The sequence below is a fragment of the Sardina pilchardus genome, chromosome 6 (assembly GCF_963854185.1).
Source record: "Sardina pilchardus chromosome 6, fSarPil1.1, whole genome shotgun sequence".
Taxonomy (NCBI): Eukaryota; Metazoa; Chordata; class Actinopteri; order Clupeiformes; family Clupeidae; genus Sardina; species Sardina pilchardus.
Window position 1 is genome coordinate 31,034,168 of NC_084999.1, and position 14,342 is coordinate 31,048,509.

General features: G+C 40.8%; 21 non-coding genes across 21 annotated transcripts; all 21 read left to right on the top strand.

The window, feature by feature from the left end:
* The first annotated feature begins 7,078 nt into the window (after window positions 1-7,078).
* Window positions 7,079-7,149, top strand: trnag-ccc (transfer RNA glycine (anticodon CCC)). The gene has a single exon. It is a non-coding gene; the product is annotated as a tRNA-Gly (tRNA).
* A 314-nt stretch (window positions 7,150-7,463) lies between these two features.
* On the top strand, window positions 7,464-7,534 carry trnag-ccc (transfer RNA glycine (anticodon CCC)). The gene has a single exon. It is a non-coding gene; the product is annotated as a tRNA-Gly (tRNA).
* Window positions 7,535-7,726: 192 nt separating this feature from the next.
* On the top strand, window positions 7,727-7,797 carry trnag-ccc (transfer RNA glycine (anticodon CCC)). Its single transcript has one exon. It is a non-coding gene; the product is annotated as a tRNA-Gly (tRNA).
* A 195-nt stretch (window positions 7,798-7,992) lies between these two features.
* Window positions 7,993-8,063, top strand: trnag-ccc (transfer RNA glycine (anticodon CCC)). The gene has a single exon. It is a non-coding gene; the product is annotated as a tRNA-Gly (tRNA).
* Window positions 8,064-8,258: 195 nt separating this feature from the next.
* trnag-ccc (transfer RNA glycine (anticodon CCC)) lies at window positions 8,259-8,329 on the top strand. The gene has a single exon. It is a non-coding gene; the product is annotated as a tRNA-Gly (tRNA).
* Window positions 8,330-8,643: 314 nt separating this feature from the next.
* trnag-ccc (transfer RNA glycine (anticodon CCC)) lies at window positions 8,644-8,714 on the top strand. Its single transcript has one exon. It is a non-coding gene; the product is annotated as a tRNA-Gly (tRNA).
* A 192-nt stretch (window positions 8,715-8,906) lies between these two features.
* On the top strand, window positions 8,907-8,977 carry trnag-ccc (transfer RNA glycine (anticodon CCC)). The gene has a single exon. It is a non-coding gene; the product is annotated as a tRNA-Gly (tRNA).
* Window positions 8,978-9,172: 195 nt separating this feature from the next.
* Window positions 9,173-9,243, top strand: trnag-ccc (transfer RNA glycine (anticodon CCC)). Its single transcript has one exon. It is a non-coding gene; the product is annotated as a tRNA-Gly (tRNA).
* A 195-nt stretch (window positions 9,244-9,438) lies between these two features.
* On the top strand, window positions 9,439-9,509 carry trnag-ccc (transfer RNA glycine (anticodon CCC)). The gene has a single exon. It is a non-coding gene; the product is annotated as a tRNA-Gly (tRNA).
* A 314-nt stretch (window positions 9,510-9,823) lies between these two features.
* Window positions 9,824-9,894, top strand: trnag-ccc (transfer RNA glycine (anticodon CCC)). Its single transcript has one exon. It is a non-coding gene; the product is annotated as a tRNA-Gly (tRNA).
* Window positions 9,895-10,086: 192 nt separating this feature from the next.
* trnag-ccc (transfer RNA glycine (anticodon CCC)) lies at window positions 10,087-10,157 on the top strand. Its single transcript has one exon. It is a non-coding gene; the product is annotated as a tRNA-Gly (tRNA).
* A 192-nt stretch (window positions 10,158-10,349) lies between these two features.
* On the top strand, window positions 10,350-10,420 carry trnag-ccc (transfer RNA glycine (anticodon CCC)). Its single transcript has one exon. It is a non-coding gene; the product is annotated as a tRNA-Gly (tRNA).
* A 195-nt stretch (window positions 10,421-10,615) lies between these two features.
* trnag-ccc (transfer RNA glycine (anticodon CCC)) lies at window positions 10,616-10,686 on the top strand. Its single transcript has one exon. It is a non-coding gene; the product is annotated as a tRNA-Gly (tRNA).
* A 1,493-nt stretch (window positions 10,687-12,179) lies between these two features.
* On the top strand, window positions 12,180-12,250 carry trnag-ccc (transfer RNA glycine (anticodon CCC)). Its single transcript has one exon. It is a non-coding gene; the product is annotated as a tRNA-Gly (tRNA).
* Window positions 12,251-12,442: 192 nt separating this feature from the next.
* trnag-ccc (transfer RNA glycine (anticodon CCC)) lies at window positions 12,443-12,513 on the top strand. Its single transcript has one exon. It is a non-coding gene; the product is annotated as a tRNA-Gly (tRNA).
* Window positions 12,514-12,708: 195 nt separating this feature from the next.
* Window positions 12,709-12,779, top strand: trnag-ccc (transfer RNA glycine (anticodon CCC)). The gene has a single exon. It is a non-coding gene; the product is annotated as a tRNA-Gly (tRNA).
* Window positions 12,780-12,974: 195 nt separating this feature from the next.
* Window positions 12,975-13,045, top strand: trnag-ccc (transfer RNA glycine (anticodon CCC)). Its single transcript has one exon. It is a non-coding gene; the product is annotated as a tRNA-Gly (tRNA).
* A 314-nt stretch (window positions 13,046-13,359) lies between these two features.
* On the top strand, window positions 13,360-13,430 carry trnag-ccc (transfer RNA glycine (anticodon CCC)). Its single transcript has one exon. It is a non-coding gene; the product is annotated as a tRNA-Gly (tRNA).
* Window positions 13,431-13,622: 192 nt separating this feature from the next.
* On the top strand, window positions 13,623-13,693 carry trnag-ccc (transfer RNA glycine (anticodon CCC)). The gene has a single exon. It is a non-coding gene; the product is annotated as a tRNA-Gly (tRNA).
* Window positions 13,694-13,888: 195 nt separating this feature from the next.
* Window positions 13,889-13,959, top strand: trnag-ccc (transfer RNA glycine (anticodon CCC)). Its single transcript has one exon. It is a non-coding gene; the product is annotated as a tRNA-Gly (tRNA).
* A 195-nt stretch (window positions 13,960-14,154) lies between these two features.
* trnag-ccc (transfer RNA glycine (anticodon CCC)) lies at window positions 14,155-14,225 on the top strand. The gene has a single exon. It is a non-coding gene; the product is annotated as a tRNA-Gly (tRNA).
* Window positions 14,226-14,342: the final 117 nt, after the last annotated feature.

Sequence of the window (14,342 nt, forward strand, 5' to 3'; positions counted from 1 at the left end):
GGGCGCAGGGGTTCCGCTCTAGACAGTCTTCGAGACAAATCTTTAGAATATTAGTTTACATAGAATGGTAATCTTTATATTCGACATGTTTCACATCAGCCCATGACTATATGTTGTGCTATGAAGCAAAGGTGCGGGAAGATGCGTTGATGTTGTGTATTCTTTTTACTAATCGTGATTTTGTCCAACATAACCATAGTCTGAAAATTGTATTCGGAGTTTGTGAGTAGCCTACAAGGGACCACTGTTTTAGGGAACGGCGCCACTTCTTGGGAGTTTGACATTCCGACGATGTGCCAGGTGCAACCAAAAAGGCCATTAATTGTGAATTGACATGGGAAGCTTCTCGAACTCACGATCCCAAGGTGTTCTGTTTTTTGTCGCCTGTCTAATCAGGACAGAGTTGGATTTATGACCCTTGGTGGGGGTAGCGGACTTTCCAACATTTTTGGAGTTTCCAACGTTTTGGAATTTCCCAACATCTGTGTGGTGGAATTTCCCAACATTTTCCTGACAGTTAGGCTATCTCTGGGAAAGATATTTTCTGTAGGTTAAGTTCTGTTTCGGGCAGAGGATGATGCTTTAGCCAGATTCACCGTTGTTACTTGGGTAAATATTGCATTTTGGAAGTCATAGCCTTCACTACAATGACTTGTCCTTTGATACATGTCTGAGTGTTTTTCCTTGAGGACCCTCCGACGATCCTGATAGTGATTTCCAGACGTTTACCATCACATGAGTTTTGTGAGGCAGAGTTCGAATGAATCCCCCAAAGTCCAGTAGGATAGCTGATCTTCTCAAAAGGTTGAATTTGAATTCCTTATCAAGTAAAAAGATCGACTAATTGTGCTGTTAAGTGCGCATTAGGATATCACACCTCGTTCTCATTAGATGGTTTCCCTAACATAGGCTTTTTGGAGTTTGTAGATAGAAGTTCATCGTTGAGTAGGCATATGTGTTGTAACAACGTACAAAGTTAATTGGAGGTTGCAAATGTGAATGGTAACTGTTTAGATATTTGGGGCTTTACTTCTCAAGTCTATGTCATCGGCCCGTAGTAAATCTTGCGCAGGATCCTCGTTAGTAGGTTGCTTCAGTCAATAGGTACAATCTCAGAGGAGCGTTGGCCATTTCAAACATTGTTGGTAAACTAGTTAGATTGCATGTATTGGATATTGTAACATTGCTTAACAAATCATTTCGGACGTATAGTGACTTAATTGGGTAATTATCCTCTGAATGACCATGATTGGTAAAAACGTCAGCGATGCATATTGGAGTTACTTTACAACCATCTCGGCAGCCCTCTAGAGGCTTGGGTAGAGGAGCCTTGGAAGCAGTGATGCGTGACGGAAACCAACTCTGTGGAGTTGTGAGGATCTGATCAGATAATGGCTCTCAGTCAGTAGACCAAGGACTTGTAGAGTATCCTTTTCCAGTTTCATCCTATTACCCTTATTGTAGAAATAAGTGACGTTAAATGGTTCCATGGAAAACTTTTGGGCAAGGTAAAAACGAAATTGTACAATGTCGGAGTTGGAATAGGCTCTGCTGATAGTCTTCCGTGAACCGTACTGCTGAGGCTATTATTTTATGCGATTTGATACAATTCAAAGACAACTGGGCTAGACTAATGCAAACTTTGACATGTAGGCCTACTATAGGTTTTAATAGTTCCATATCACTCGGTAATATCATGCATATAACTTTCGATGAAGAACAAGTTACGTGAGAAGTCCGGTAAGGTTAGGGCATTGTGCTGTTATGATATTGATGAGCAAGATGAGCCTCTTTAGTTATTGATAACTTATGCAGAGGAAACGAAATTTCATGTGGAGAATGTCACACTTGGGCAATTGCCAGTTCAATACTAATGTTGTTACAGTTCAATGTGAGATGGAGACAGTTGTCATGTTTTTCTGCCCATAGCCTATGACATTTTTTCTTGAAAGTCCCGATAACCTCGTCCCTTCTGGAATTGGTTCGTGCTGAATGGTATTGCATTGAGAGATTTCTGTCCGCACCTATAGGCGCGCCCGCAAGTTGACATGTTATCTATTGCGGGTAAAGTAGACAATAATAGGATAATTATAGTGACGTTGCCAGGGAAACAGTTGTATGTGTCCAAATAAGCAATTTATTGATGTTTTGAGCTACAGCGTCTGATTAAGAAACAACTTTTTGTGAGATTCCTGATTTTGTAAGAATCCTGTGACATGACTCGGTATAGCGGACAGTGTAGCAGAAATGGACTATTATATCATTGGTTTAACTTACAGACTTTCTCAGTTTTTACGTGCGCGTTCAGAAACAGATGCACACGCGTCTTGAACACTTGTTGTTTTGGTTTTGTGAACGTTATGATAAACTTACTGATTGTTTCTTAATTGGACACTGTTTGTGTGTTGCTCGGTTATCCTTAGCAGTTGTTCATGTTACAAAAGTCATATGGATGTAGTTGAATTTACAGGTTTTGTCTAAGTTACCACACCGCAGTGTGAAGAGGGAAATCAGTTACGCATATTTGCGCTGGAAGAAGTGAAATTGGTTTTCTGGATTTTCAATGCGCGAGGCTCTCAGCAACGTAGGAGTAAGTTACTCCATACAGAATCATCTTAGCTACCTCATACTTGAGGATGCATATTCGGTGACAGACATAGGAATGGTCTAATAGGTTTATTTGAATTTCAGCTGTAGTAATATTGTTAAAGTGCTTTCTACGAGAGACAACATATATTTCCATTGCAAAGTTCTCAATACGGGATAGTGTGAAGACACCCACACAGCTGGATGTTTCCCAGTGGAAGATAACGTTAATGGTTTATTGTTAGAGGTGTTAGGATTCATGCAGATGCTAACTAAAATCAATCAGTCCATTCCTATACGCATTTAGGGAATGTCCTAGTTACTAGAAGGGGAATTTGTATTTTACATTTTATCTTGGATATTGTTAACCCCAGTAAACTTAAAGACAATATGTAGAAGTGAACGCAAACAGACATGATGGTCCTGCAGATGACCCCGACGCAGAGTGGGTAAGTAGAACTGGTAGGGGAGGAGCCTCCCATGTAGGTACGATGTAGGTACGATGTAAGACAGTTAGATGTCTTTAGACCTTTCATGACAAAGCATCTCTCTCCACCATCTCTTATTATAGTCCTGAAAGCTCACGAAGTGCTGAGCAACAGTGAGGACTCACTTCTATGGGCAAGCAGTTCCGTAATTGGGTCTATACGTAAGTTTTTGTTCATTATACTTAGTTAGGTAAATATTGTGCCACAGTATTTAACTTTCTCAACGTTATTGAAGGCCTTATAGATGTGGTAGGCCAGAAGATAGAACATTTCTGACGTTTCTGAACATTTGAGAAATGTCAATAATTTCCCCAGTGTTAAATGATAAAGAAATACGGACCCAAATGCTTTATCCATTATGGGACTAGTCATTATCAAGATCGTTCTAACCATGTTAAAGTTATGTTGTCGACATTTTTGTGATATTATTTGCCGCAACGTAGAACGACCCTGTGCGTAAAAGCTTTGGGTCTCTGCCCAAGTTGCGCTTGGACTTTACTTTTCGGACGAACTCTTATCTCCGGAGGCATAGGCCTTTTCCAACTTCTGCTTATTCCGTGAGTATAGAGCTATTGACAAATATGATAACTTCATTATTCTAAAAGCAGAATAGGCTTCCCATTTAGTATGCATGGTTTTAACAATTGGCCACTTATGGCCTTCATCCGCATGTCATTGCGACGACTAACCATTGATTATACCTTGTGCTATGTTGCTGTGCCAGTCCACACATAGGTGAGTATCGTAGGATCATTTATGCTACTGATTTTGCATGGTCATTTCTTGATGGACTATTAGCTAACTTTAAATACAACCACATCTTTCCTCTACTAATTATGTTGTGTCTTTGTGAAGACTGAAATATAACAATACGTTCGTTTTCCATCTGACTGAATGGGCTACCCTCGACTAACTTTGTTTGACTAATATTGTGTGATCTTAACATTCCTGATATGTAGCTTCATCTTTTCTGATGGCCTATTAGGAAATTGACTTGTTTATGGCCCTGCATGTTATTCCTCCCTATACATTATGTAATGTTGCATGTATTCTGTGATGCACGAGAGGAAGTTTGAATGTTGCGCGGGATGATTTGAATCGTTCCCTTTTCTGCATCCACCAACATGTTAACCTATAGAGTCTTAATAGCATCCTGCACATAGTCGTGTGGTCACTCCGCATATTCAAGCATCACACAAATCTTTGAAAAAGCCTCACATGTGGCAATGAGGCGCTGGATAAATCTTTGTTTATTTTTTAATGTAGTCCAAACCGAATGGAGGAGAACAGCCACAAATGTGGCTCAAGCTCCACCTCAACAAATCACGGAATATCAAGCCATATCGGATTGGGTTCTGTTGAAGTTCACCTTGGCCCCAAGCTCGAGTGCGGCGACGCGAGAGGTGACCGAAAGACGGTAGTATTGTTAATTTTGCTCCAGGCTAAAATTATACCCTTTCGTGTGGAACATATCTCTCCGCTAGGCTTGAGTGGTGGGCAAGGGACTACTACACAACCCTCAAATCCCATGGCTTTAGATAGTGTATCCTGGTAATATGTTTGATTTGATAAACACGTTTGGTTTATGCTTGTGGACCCTGTCCCCATATCGACAGATCTCAATTATTTAGCCTACAGTTATCCAGTGACCCATGTCGTTTTGATGTGTTTTTATGTTTCTTAAACTTGAGACCTTTGGGCTTCTTTGCAATACATTTTGACTCGAATCCCCTGTGCGCCCTTTGCTCCAAGTAGGGGGTGTCGTGACTCCTAGGCCCCACCCATGGAGCACCGAACGCATGCGTGAATTCGCGTCCACTTCGCTGCTTTTGCGTCAGCGCAAATCAGCCAGATGTGAGATGTCCTCTCAAGGAGAGACACCTGCCTTGAAAACTATGCTTAAGTAGATAAAGAAAGTAACGTAAAAGACACCATATAGTACACTGTTGTCCCGCTAACCACTATTGAATCAAGTGCGCCAGTTTGAATGTAAGAGAAGGAATGTGCGTAACTGTTGAAGAGTGTGTGTGATTAGGCCTATTTGAACAAATAGCTCCGAAAGACTAAAATGAACGCTTGGTGATGAGGAACGTGTGAGACTGAAAGTTGTGAAGACTGGATGAATGACGCTATGAAATTCTTATCCAAAAAACGACAGAATGACTGAACAAAATGTTATGCTATGAAAGTGCCAATACAACATACAAGAAGTGTTACGTTAGATATGGGGTTTTGGGGAATAACGTGTAATAAAAATGTAGCCTATGAAAATACCATAAAACGACTTACGTGCCTTCAATAAAGACATGCCTTTTACCTGATTAATAAACCACGACAATGTAACCAAATGCAATGAAATACTTATCATTCTGAATGTAACATACTCCGTATGAACGCAAATGCCTACGATGTTTGAACGTAACCAACCAACATGTTAAAGTAGGCTATACACTGTTGAATGTAACCAAGTACTCTCAATAGAATGTAATATGCATGCTACATCTTAATGTGTAATGCCTGTTATCAAATGTAAACTGTTTGTATGTTAAAACCAGTAAATGCCGATATTGAATGCATCTCTGTCTCAACTAGTGTGTTCTCGTCAACACTGAATGTATGTAAAACTCCGCTTTGTAACCCGGAGATGTGTGCCTTTGACTGTCTAGAATGTTCTGAAGTAAGTTTAGTTTCCATGAGTTCTGTGAAGAGGGCACCGCCCCAGGAATGTGTAGGGGAGGACCATGGGGTCACGGAAAAATGAGGACTATAAGAAGCAGGTCAACTAAAGTCCGGGGCTGCTTCTTCTTCTTTCCTCGTCTTACGTGTTGTGTCACTCTGTAGCTCCTGATAGTTATTATGTGAACTCCGTACGTCGTCGCGAAACCAAGTATGCGGGACTTAGTGCTCCAGTGAACATCGGAACTCCGCATCATCCACCTGCTGCTCGTGGCCTTACACCCGGACAAGGGAGACCACTGAACGACAATTCATTTGGACTCTTTGTTTTTTTCGACACTATTGGATTAATTTTTTTTCGTTTTTCCTTTTTCAACACAAAATGGAATTACGACGACTATTGGATTAATTTTCTACGTTTTTCCTTTTTCAACACAAAATGGAAATACTACAACTATTGGATTAATTTCTTTTGTTTTTCCTTCTCACCACAAAATGGAATTATCTTTTTCCTACATATTGTAACCAACAAGCTGTATTGTGCCGCATTTTTGCTGTATTTAAAAATGCTGAATTATAAAACTATTTTAATCCAACGTCCGATTCTTTCAGCTTGTATTCCGTTTTGGGACGAGGCTACCACTTCCCAAACAGGATGGTAAAGATAACGTCTCTCTTCTGTGATTCTTTTCTATACTTTCTAAGTCTTAGTTTAATCCTTGAAACTAAGCACCTCTTATAAATGACCTGAGTTTCAGCTGTTTACTGAGACCGAATGTTTTACGCGTGAGTTAACTGTCAAGGCCTTGATGTTCCCCTGCCTTCTTATGTACTAAAACGCCTGGTTATTCTCCTGGAAGACTTGAGCACCTTCCTCTAGACAGTCCGGGGTTTATCTGTATACATAGAAGTCTTAGGTCATTGACATCACAGAGGTCGGCGCGTAACCTAACCTGACAGTAGGTGCCTGGTATTATAGTTCAGCTATAAGATTCGATTGTGGTGGCCAGGTGTATGTGCAGCCAGCTGAGTGCTTATCGTACAGGCCATCCTTTCAACTCCAGGCAACAACACAAGTGGTATCATACAAGATTCCCATTCTTGTGACCCGGGTTCGATTCCCGGCTGGTGCAGACCTATGATGTGCCGGAAATGTCAAAATAATCTTGCTGCAGAAATCTACCACACCTTTCACTGTAATCATCTAAAAAGGCATTGAAAAAAGAAAGGTTGTCATCATATACCATCAAACATTTTCTCTTCTCTTCCACTCGTGAAAAGCACCCTGTAGATTGTTTCGAAAATCACATTACTATATGTCTTTTGAAGCACCAGTAGTGTAGTGGTATCATAAAAGATTCCCATTCTTGTGACCCGGGTTCGATTCCCGGCTGGTGCAGACCTTTCATGTGACGGAAACATCAATACAACTACTTTATTACGTGTGACTTTTCCTTCCGAAAGGCTCTTTATGCTCAATGAACAAACAACAACTGAGTGTTTTGGAAGATTCCATTGCTATGCTACTCGTGAATGTGAAAATAAAAACAATCTTACCACAGAAATCTACCAGACCTTTCACTGTTACCATCTAAAGAGTTAATGCAAAAAGTAAGGCTGTCTTCATACCATCGAAAATCTTTTCTATTCTTTCACTTGTGAAAAGCACCCTATAGATTGTGTGGAATATCACATTCCTCTATATCTTACCAAGCACCAGTAGTGTAGTGGTATCATACAAGATTCCCATTCTTGTGACCCGGGTTCGATTCCCGGCTGGTGCAGACCTTTAATGCGACGGAAATGTCTATATAATCTTAATGCAGAAATCTACAACACCTTTCACTGTTATCATCTAAAGAGGCATCGAAAAAAAGGCTGTCATCATATACCATCAAAGATCTTTTCTTCTCTTCCACTTGTGAAAAGCACCCTATAGATTATTTGGAAAATCACATTACTCTATACCTTATGAAGCACCAGTAGTGTAGTGGTATCATACAAGATTCCCATTCTTGTGACCCGGGTTCGATTCCCGGCTGGTGCAGACCTTTGATGTGACGGAAATGGCAAGATAATCTTGCTGCAGAAATCTACCACACCTTTCACTGTAATCATCTAAAAAGGCATTGAAAAAAGAAAGGTTGTCATCATATACCATCAAACATTTTCTCTTCTCTTCCACTCGTGAAAAGCACCCTGTAGATTGTTTCGAAAATCACATTACTCTATGTCTTCACAAGCACCAGTAGTGTAGTGGTATCATACAAGATTCCCATTCTTGTGACCCGGGTTCGATTCCCGGCTGGTGCAGACCTTTGATGTGACGGAAATGTCAAAATAATCTTGCTGCAGAAATCTACCACACCTTTCACTGTAATCATCTAAAAAGGCATTGAAAAAAGAAAGGTTGTCAACATATACCATCAAACATTTTCATTTCTCTTCCACTCGTGAAAAGCACCCTGTAGATTGTTTTGAAAATCACATTACTCTATGTCTTTTGAAGCACCAGTAGTGTAGTGGTATCATACAAGATTCCCATTCTTGTGACCCGGGTTCGATTCCCGGCTGGTGCAGACCTTTCATGTGACGGAAACATCAATACAACTACTTTATTACGTGTGACTTTTCCTTCCGAAAGGCTCTTTATGCTCAATGAACAAACAACAACTGAGTGTTTTGGAAGATTCCATTGCTATGCTACTCGTGAATGTGAAAATAAAAACAATCTTACCACAGAAATCTACCACACCTTTCACTGTTACCATCTAAAGAGTTAATGCAAAAAGTAAGGCTGTCTTCATACCATCGAAAATCTTTTCTATTCTTTCACTTGTGAAAAGCACCCTATAGATTGTGTGGAATATCATATTCCTCTATATCTTATCAAGCACCAGTAGTGTAGTGGTATCATACAAGATTCCCATTCTTGTGACCCGGGTTCGATTCCCGGCTGGTGCAGACCTTTAATGCGACGGAAATGTCTATATAATCTTAATGCAGAAATCTACAACACCTTTCACTGTTATCATCTAAAGAGGCATCGAAAAAAAGGCTGTCATCATATACCATCAAACATCTTTTCTTCTCTTCCACTTGTGAAAAGCACCCTATAGATTATTTGGAAAATCACATTACTCTATATCTTATCAAGCACCAGTAGTGTAGTGGTATCATACAAGATTCCCATTCTTGTGACCCGGGTTCGATTCCCGGCTGGTGCAGATCTTTGATGTGACGGAAATGTCAGAATGATCTTGCTGCAGAAATCTACCACACCTTTCACTGTAATCATCTAAAAAGGCATTGAAAAAAGAAAGGTTGTCATCATATACCATCAAACATTTTCTCTTCTCTTCCACTCGTGAAAAGCACCCTGTAGATTGTTTCGAAAATCACATTACTCTATGTCTTCTCAAGCACCAGTAGTGTAGTGGTATCATACAAGATTCCCATTCTTGTGACCCGGGTTCGATTCCCGGCTGGTGCAGACCTTTGATGTGACGGAAATGTCAAAATAATCTTGCTGCAGAAATCTACCACACCTTTCACTGTAATCATCTAAAAAGGCATTGAAAAAAGAAAGGTTGTCAACATATACCATCAAACATTTTCATTTCTCTTCCACTCGTGAAAAGCACCCTGTAGATTGTTTTGAAAATCACATTACTCTATGTCTTTTGAAGCACCAGTAGTGTAGTGGTATCATACAAGATTCCCATTCTTGTGACCCGGGTTCGATTCCCGGCTGGTGCAGACCTTTCATGTGACGGAAACATCAATACAACTACTTTATTACGTGTGACTTTTCCTTCCGAAAGGCTCTTTATGCTCAATGAACAAACAACAACTGAGTGTTTTGGAAGATTCCATTGCTATGCTACTCGTGAATGTGAAAATAAAAACAATCTTACCACAGAAATCTACCACACCTTTCACTGTTACCATCTAAAGAGTTAATGCAAAAAGTAAGGCTGTCTTCATACCATCGAAAATCTTTTCTATTCTTTCACTTGTGAAAAGCACCCTATAGATTGTGTGGAATATCACATTCCTCTATATCTTATCAAGCACCAGTAGTGTAGTGGTATCATACAAGATTCCCATTCTTGTGACCCGGGTTCGATTCCCGGCTGGTGCAGACATTTGATGCGACGGAAATGTCTATATAATCTTAATGCAGAAATCTACAAAACCTTTCACTGTTATCATCTAAAGAGGCATCGAAAAAATGGCTGTCATCATATACCATCAAACATCTTTTCTTCTCTTCCACTTGTGAAAAGCACCCTATAGATTATTTTGAAAATCACATTACTCTATGTCTTTTCAAGCACCAGTAGTGTAGTGGTATCATACAAGATTCCCATTCTTGTGACCCGGGTTCGATTCCCGGCTGGTGCAGATCTTTGATGTGACGGAAATGTCAGAATAATCTTGCTGCAGAAATCTACCACACCTTTCACTGTAATCATCTAAAGAGGCATCGAAAAAAAGGCTGTCATCATATACCATCAAACATCTTTTCTTCTCTTCCACTTGTGAAAAGCACCCTATAGATTATTTGGAAAATCACATTCCTCTATATCTTTTCAAGCACCAGTAGTGTAGTGGTATCATACAAGATTCCCATTCTTGTGACCCGGGTTCGATTCCCGGCTGGTGCAGACCTATGATGTGCCGGAAATGTCAAAATAATCTTGCTGCAGAAATCTACCACACCTTTCACTGTAATCATCTAAAAAGGCATTGAAAAAAGAAAGGTTGTCATCATATACCATCAAACATTTTCTCTTCTCTTCCACTCGTGAAAAGCACCCTGTAGATTGTTTTGAAAATCACATTACTCTATGTCTTTTGAAGCACCAGTAGTGTAGTGGTATCATACAAGATTCCCATTCTTGTGACCCGGGTTCGATTCCCGGCTGGTGCAGACCTTTCATGTGACGGAAACATCAATACAACTACTTTATTACGTGTGACTTTTCCTTCCGAAAGGCTCTTTATGCTCAATGAACAAACAACAACTGAGTGTTTTGGAAGATTCCATTGCTATGCTACTCGTGAATGTGAAAATAAAAACAATCTTACCACAGAAATCTACCACACCTTTCACTGTTACTGTCAAGGGTAGCACAACCAGTGCAACCACACCCCCCTTTATACACCTAATCTCCCCTTAGTTCGGATGCCAGGGACACAGAACAACCAGTCACTAAATGTTCAATAAATTACCATTTATTTATATGAAGTATTGCACAAAAGATATTTAAAACCACAATAAAACAACTCAAGTTGATGCAGTAAAAGTCCAATCAGACCACGGGTCGTTTAGTTAATGTCTCTGGTGGCTGTGCCGGTCGGAGTCCTCCTGAACACGCCCATGGCCCCGGTGTGGCTTTGGATGCTCCCGAACGCGCCTTTGTTGTTTCTCGTCTTAAACCCGGAAGTGGCCGGCTTCGGTTGGTGAGATCGCAGATGCAGCTGAAGTGTAGCCTGGAGAAGCAGTCACAGGCAATCAGAAACGCCACGTCCAATTCGGAGTACACACCTACACACTGTACACACACAGAGGGATATTCTCACGTTCCTTGAGTAGGCATTTAGAGTGCGATGACGGAGATCTGTCGTTCTTCTAGGCGATGGCTCACTCGACCAGTACTGAGCAGCGAGGGGGGAAAACAGAAGCAGCTGGAGAGTAGAGAGGCAGGCAGAGCGGCGATCAGGCACCACAATAGAGACAAGCACATATGCACACACACGCACACAGGTATGCTCACGTTCCTTTAAAGAGGGTATAGCGAGCGTCGTATCAGAGAAGGCTCACGGCGGTTCCTCGTCTCTGGAACGGCTAGCCAGCGGGAACTCCCTCCGTAGCAGGCGTCAGCGTCGGGGCTGCAAACGGTGCTTCCTCGCCGTCCGAATCTCCTGTAGCCTCGTATCATTAGTCTTAAATAGTCTGTCCAATTAGTCAGTGGAGGCAGGGTTTGAGACAAGCAATGCAGTTCAGCTGAGAGTCAAAAGGATTTCTCCCGAGGGATAGGCTAGGGCATTGTAGTGGGTGTCAGACACGGGGACAATCTATTAGGCTACTCCAAGTGCTCATTATGATCACACAAGTGAATGGCATCAAGCAAGGAAATCCACAACCACAAGCAATTGATAAGAATACAAGTTTCACAGCAAGCACACACATTGTAAACACAACAAACCAAAACACACGTTGAGAGCCCCTTATGTCACTCACAGCCCCCTTCCAATAAACTACCCCACTCCCAATGGCAGAATAGCCTGACATTACCATCTAAAGAGTTAATGCAAAAAGTAAGGCTGTCTTCATACCATCGAAAATCTTTTCTATTCTTTCACTTGTGAAAAGCACCCTATAGATTGTGTGGAATATCACATTCCTCTATATCTTATCAAGCACCAGTAGTGTAGTGGTATCATACAAGATTCCCATTCTTGTGACCCGGGTTCGATTCCCGGCTGGTGCAGACCTTTAATGCGACGGAAATGTCTATATAATCTTAATGCAGAAATCTACAACACCTTTCACTGTTATCATCTAAAGAGGCATCGAAAAAAAGGCTGTCATCATATACCATCAAACATCTTTTCTTCTCTTCCACTTGTGAAAAGCACCCTATAGATTATTTGGAAAATCACATTACTCTATATCTTATCAAGCACCAGTAGTGTAGTGGTATCATACAAGATTCCCATTCTTGTGACCCGGGTTCGATTCCCGGCTGGTGCAGACCTTTGATGTGACGGAAATGGCAAGATAATCTTGCTGCAGAAATCTACCACACCTTTCACTGTAATCATCTAAAAAGGCATTGAAAAAAGAAAGGTTGTCATCATATACCATCAAACATTTTCTCTTCTCTTCCACTCGTGAAAAGCACCCTGTAGATTGTTTCGAAAATCACATTACTCTATGTCTTCACAAGCACCAGTAGTGTAGTGCTATCATACAAGATTCCCATTCTTGTGACCCGGGTTCGATTCCCGGCTGGTGCAGACCTTTGATGTGACGGAAATGTCAAAATAATCTTGCTGCAGAAATCTACCACACCTTTCACTGTAATCATCTAAAAAGGCATTGAAAAAAGAAAGGTTGTCAACATATACCATCAAACATTTTCTCTTCTCTTCCACTCGTGAAAAGCACCCTGTAGATTGTTTTGAAAATCACATTACTCTATGTCTTTTGAAGCACCAGTAGTGTAGTGGTATCATACAAGATTCCCATTCTTGTGACCCGGGTTCGATTCCCGGCTGGTGCAGACCTTTCATGTGACGGAAACATCAATACAACTACTTTATTACGTGTGACTTTTCCTTCCGAAAGGCTCTTTATGCTCAATGAACAAACAACAACTGAGTGTTTTGGAAGATTCCATTGCTATACTACTCGTGAATGTGAAAATAAAAACAATCTTACCACAGAAATCTACCACACCTTTCACTGTTACCATTTAAAGAGTTAATGCAAAAAGTAAGGCTGTCTTCATACCATCGAAAATCTTTTCTATTCTTTCACTTGTGAAAAGCACCCTATAGATTGTCTGGAATATCACATTCCTCTATATCTTATCAAGCACCAGTAGTGTAGTGGTATCATACAAGATTCCCATTCTTGTGACCCGGGTTCGATTCCCGGCTGGTGCAGATCTTTGATGTGACGGAAATGTCAGAATAATCTTGCTGCAGAAATCTACCACACCTTTCACTGTAATCATCTAAAGAGGCATCGAAAAAAAGGCTGTCATCATATACCATCAAACATCTTTTCTTCTCTTCCACTTGTGAAAAGCACCCTATAGATTATTTGGAAAATCACATTCCTCTATATCTTGTCAAGCACCAGTAGTTTAGTGGTATCATACAAGATTCCCATTCTTGTGACCCGGGTTCGATTCCCGGCTGGTGCAGACCTTTGATGTGACGGAAATGTCAAAATAATCTTGCTGCAGAAATCTACCACACCTTTCACTGTAATCATCTAAAAAGGCATTGAAAAAAGAAAGGTTGTCAACATATACCATCAAACATTTTCTCTTCTCTTCCACTCGTGAAAAGCACCCTGTAGGTTGTTTTGAAAATCACATTACTCTATGTCTTTTGAAGCACCAGTAGTGTAGTGGTATCATACAAGATTCCCATTCTTGTGACCCGGGTTCGATTCCCGGCTGGTGCAGACCTTTGATGTGACGGAAATGTCAAAATAATCTTGCTGCAGAAATCTACCACACCTTTCACTGTAATCATCTAAAAAGGCATTGAAAAAAGAAAGGTTGTCATCATATACCATCAAACATTTTCTCTTCTCTTCCACTCGTGAAAAGCACCCTGTAGATTGTTTCGAAAATCACATTACTCTATGTCTTTTGAAGCACCAGTAGTGTAGTGGTATCATACAAGATTCCCATTCTTGTGACCCGGGTTCGATTCCCGGCTGGTGCAGACCTTTCATGTGACGGAAACATCAATACAACTACTTTATTACGTGTGACTTTTCCTTCCGAAAGGCTCTTTATGCTCAATGAACAAACAACAACTGAGTGTTTTGGAAGATTCCAT